Genomic DNA, 5,416 nt, shown 5'->3' with positions numbered 1-5,416 from the left:
AACCTTCACTAGACAATAAAAGTGGTGTTTGATGATCTAATTCTTTATATCTTTATGCAGGAAGCAGTTAGAGACAAATTTAAATTCTGGCAAAGATTTATTCAGCTTGTTCTTTGGTGGGGAAAGTGATTGTGTAGTGAAATATAAAATATTCAAAATTCATTTTTTCTAGGTAAATAGTAAGTCTCTAGGTTTATCAACCTCTAAGATGACAGAATTCTAAAAATATTTCTAAATGTTCTCTCTTCTTCAATACTCATACACAACTATCCATGCCAGTAAATAATGTAGCCTTATTATATTAAAATATGAATCATATAAAACGGAAGTGAAAATAACAAATATGGGAAAAGAATGCGATACAAAGAAGTGCTTTATGAATTTAGAAGAGAAACCATGAAAACTTCTGAGAAAAAAGCTAAATGCATGAGATCACTAACTGAACGTTTTAAATCCACAGTGATGAATATTTATGGTTTACCAGAATTATGAAGGGCATTCAGGCTCCTAGGAAGTTTTGCAACTCTAGATTTCTGCCTCTTCTTTGGACCTATAAGACTGTTTATAATTAAAGTATCAAGGGAACTCAGCCTGTTTCTAAAATGAGAAATAATTTCTGCTTTTTCAAGCCTATAATATCACATACCTCCTCACTAAAATTCATGAGGATTAAAATATTAAGAGCCTAGTCATGCAAAAAAACAGCAGGAGTTGCTTCTCAGTTTCAAAACTGGATTATTCTGAAGCCCTAGAATGGCATTGTGCAATGGAACTTTCTGTAATGATGAAAATATTCTATGTCCCCACAGTCCAATATGGTGGTCATTATCAAATAAAGGTTTTATTTTTATAAAATTTTAAATAACAAATTTAAATATTACATGTGGCCAGTGGCTACAGTGTTGGATAGTGCAACTCTAGGAATATTTTCTTTCCATTTTTAACATAAAAGTACAGCAATATTTTATTTCCTAATATTATTTCTTAGTTTATGTGTACAAAAATCCCTTTGTATCTCAAATGTGAACAAATTTTAAACATTTTTAGCACCATTACTTGGATACTATTTTTGAAAAAAAAGTTGACGTTATGTAAGTCATAGAAACATTTCACACAAAGTCCAAAGTATTCTCATGCTTGTGGTCGGTAGAAAAATCTTGAACAGTAGATAGAAAAAAAGATTGAGGAAAATAGGAATGAAAGAGTTAAGATCATTGCTGGTTCCATAGATCTGCCTTTGTCTCTTTCCTTCTATTGTAATATATTTTTCTTATAATGACTTTACTGAGTTTTTTCATTTATTTTGTGATAAATAGAAGGATTGCACATTTTATGTTCTTCTGATTAATGTTTGAAACTTGAGATAAGATTAAATAGAGAAATTTAAATTAAAAAATTTTAGATGTATACATCAGCTATCTGCCACCATGCCTTGGGCTAAGCCTTCAGATAATGAACTCTTTATTGTCACAGCTCCCAGGGGAAGATTCCCCAGGGAAGCCTCCCCAGGGAAGCCCCTGTCAAGCTCTTTCCTTATTTTAAATGTTATTCTTTTTTTGTATTAAATTATTTTATTGGTACATTGTAGGTATACAACACAATTACATTTCTCATTGGGAATTGTACCTTTACATGATGCATCTTGGTTCTTACTTTTTCCCCATTCCTACCCCTTCCTTCACACCCTCCACCCTTCCCTACTTACAAAGACTTTATTTCCATTCTTTCCATTTCTCAGCATTTTTCCTTTCCCTTCTTTCCTTTCCCCTGCCCCTCCCACTACCCCTACCTCTTTGGACCTTTTCTTCCTATTTTACATTATCGATTATTCATTCTAATCATTGGTACATTTTAGGTATACAATATAATGACATTCATCATTGGAAATTTGTACCTTTACATAGCCTCTCTTGGTTCTTATTTTTCACCCTTGCCCAGCCCTCCCTTCAAGCCCTCCAGTCCTCCCTATTTACAAAGATTTTGTTCCTATTTTTCCATTTTCTCATATTAATCCCATTCCCTTTGATCCTTTCCCCTAGCCCTCCCACTTCCTTCCCCTTTGCCCCTTTTCTTCTTATTTCACATGACCTATTATACATTTAGTCCTTATTTACACTTTCAGTTTCTCACACAAGAGAAACTATTCGGTATTTATATATGTGTGTCCTATTTATTTCACTTAAGAGTATTGCCTCAATGTGCATCCACTTAGCTATAAATGTCTCTAATTTCTCATTTTTATGGCTGAGCAGTACTCCATTTTATATTAAAAAACCCACATTTTCTTTATCCAGTCTCCAGTTGATGGGCATTTGGGCTGTTTCCAAGTTTTAGCTATTACAAACTGTGCTGCTATGACCATGGGCGCACATATATCACAGAGGTATGATTCTTTGAATTCTTTGGGGAAGATCCCCAGCAGTGGAATAGCGGGGTCAAATGGGACTTCCAGTCCTAGTTCTTTGAGGTAGCTCCATACTGATTTCCACAGTGCTTGCACCAGTCTACACTCCCACCAGCAGTGGAGCAGGGTTCCTCTTTCCCCACAGCCCCTCCAGCATTTGTTATTGGTTGATTTCATGATAGCAGCCATTCTTTCTGGAGTGAAGTGGAATCTCAGCGTTGTTTTCATTTGCATCTCTCGAATGACCAGTGATATTGAACATTTTTTCATGTATTTATTGCTATTTCTACTTCTTTGTCTGAGAAATGTCTATTCATTTCAGATGCCCATTTTTGAATTGGGTCTTTAAATTTGGGAGGTCTGATCTTTTTAAGTTCTTTATAGATTCGAGATAGTAGACCTTTGTCTGAGGAAGAGCAGGTGAAGATTTTTTCCCACATTGTGGATTGTCTCTTCACACTGCTGGTGGTTTCTCTTGCTGTGCAGAAGCCTTTTGATAAGAAGAGATTCCATTTGTTGATTGTTTGTGCTAGTTCACGGGCAACTGAGGTTTTGTTCATAAAATCTTTTCCTACACCGATGTCTTCAAGGGTTCTACCTAACCTCTGTTCTAACTGGTTCAGAGTTTCTATTTTAATATTTAGATCTTTAATCCATTTTGATTTTAGTTTAGTGCATGGTGAGAGATACAGTTCTAGTTTTAATCTTTGGCAAGTTGAAGCCCAATTTTTCCAGCACCATTTATTAAAGAGGCTATCTTTCCTCCAGTGAGGGTGTTTAGCTCCTTTGTCGAAGATGAGATGGCTGAGTGTGTCTGGCGTTGCTTCTGCATCTTCTAATCTGTTCCACTGGTCCTCAAGCCTGTTTCTTTGCCAGTACCATGCTGTTTTTATCACAGTAGCTTTGTAGCAGAGTTGTAGGTTGGTGATTGCGATACCCCCTGCCATGTCTCTGTTACCTAGAATTGCTTTTGATATTCTGGGTCTCTTCTTGTTCCAAATGAATTTTTGGATTGTTTTCTCAAGGTCCATGAAATATGGTGCTGGGATCTCAATTGGAATTGCATTAAATCTATACAGCAGTTTTGGAAGTATGGCCATTTTCACTATATTAATCCTTCCTACTCAGGAGCAGGAGATGTCTGTCCATTTTCTGATATCATCTTCAATCTCTCTTTTCAGAGTGCCATAGTTTTCAGAGAAGAGGTCTTTGATTTCTTTCATTAGGATGATTCCTAGGTATTTCAGCTTTTTGGATGCTATTGTGAAAGGAATTATTTGCCCTATTTCTCTCTCAGTGAGTGTGTCATTGGTGTAAAGGAAAGCTATTGATTTTTGTGTGTTGACCTTGTAACCAGCTACTTGACTGAATTTGGTTATTAAGTGTAGAAGACTTTTGGTGGCGTTCTTGGGGTCTTCTATATAGAGTATCATGTCATCTGCAAATAATGACAATTTGACTTCTTTCTTTCCTATCTTTATTCCTTTTATTTCTTTCTCTTGTCTAATTGCCGTGGCTAATGTTTCCAGAACTATACTGAACAAGAGTGGTGATAGTGGACATCCTTGTCTTATTCCTGACTTTAGTGTGAAGGATTTCAGTTTTTGACCATTTAGTATAATATTGGCTGTTGATTTTACATAGATGGCTTCTATCAGTTTGAGGTAGAGACCATCTATTCCAATTTTTTGTAGGGTTTTTATCATAAATGCATGTTGGATTTTGTCAAATGCTTTTTCTGCATCTATGGAGATAATCATATGGTTTTTGTCCTTGCCTCTATTGATATAGTGTATTACATTGATTGATTTTCATATATTGAACCATCCCTGCATCTCTGGGATGAATCCCACTTGATCAGGGTGTATGATCTTCTTGATGATCTTCTGCATTTTGTTTGCCAGTATCTTATTAAGGATTTTTGCATCTATGTTCATTAGTGAGATTGGCCTATAGTTCTCTTTTTCAGTTGGGTCTTTCTCTGCTTTGGAGATCAAGGTGATGCTTGCTTCCAGGAATGAATTTGGGAGTATTGCTTCCCTTTCAATTTCATTGAAGAGTTTAAACAGTAGTGGCAGTAGTTCCTCTCTAAATGTCTTGTAGAATTCAGCAGTGAAGCCATCAGGGCCTGGGCTTTTCTTAGTTGATAAGTTTTTAATTACATTTTCAATTTCATTGATTGATATTGGGTGGTTTAGAATTTTTAGGTCTTCTTTGTTCAACTTTGGTAATTCATATGTATCTAGGAATCTGTCCATTTCTTCTATGTTGTCCATCTTGTTGTCGTTTAGGTTCTGGAAGTAGGTATTGATGATCCTCTGGATTTCTGCTGAGTCTGTTGTAATTTCACCCTTTTCATTCCTAATTGCATGGATTTGGGCCTTTTCCTTCCTTTTTCTGATAAGGTTGGCTAAAGGTTTGTCAATTTGTTGATTCTTTCGAAGAACCAACTCTTGGCTTCATTCATTTTTTGTATCGTTCCCTTAGTCTCCATTGCATTGATTTCTCCTCTGATCTTTATAATTTCCTCCCTTGTATGAGTTTTGGGGTTGTCCTGCTCTTCTTTTTCTAGAAGCTTGAGGTTCAGCATCAGGTTGTTTAATTGGGCTCATTCTGTTTTCCTAATATGTGTATTCACTGCTATGAATTTCCCTCATAAGACTGCTTTCATTGTGTCCCATAGATTCCAATATGTTGTATTGTCATTGTCATTTAATTGGAAGAACTGTCTGATTTCTTCTTTAATTTCCCCTGTGACCCATTGGTTATTCAGAAGTTTGTTGTTCAATTTCCAGGTGTTTATGAAATTTTTTGGGTTTCTTTTGCTATGGATCTCCAATTTCATTGCCCTATGGTCTGATAATATGCAGGGGATAACTTCAATTTCTTTGCACTTACTTAAACATGTTCTGTGTCTGAGTATGTGGTCTATTTTGGAGAATGACCCATGTGCAGCTGAGAAGAATGTGTATTCTGATTTTGTAGGGTGGAACACTCTGTAAACATCTGTTA

The sequence above is a fragment of the Heterocephalus glaber genome, unplaced genomic scaffold (genome assembly GCF_053883595.1).
Source record: "Heterocephalus glaber isolate CG9 unplaced genomic scaffold, H.glaber_assembly_v1.0 deba00000122, whole genome shotgun sequence".
Lineage (NCBI taxonomy): Eukaryota > Metazoa > Chordata > Mammalia > Rodentia > Bathyergidae > Heterocephalus > Heterocephalus glaber.
Note: the sequence above shows the minus strand (reverse complement) of the source record.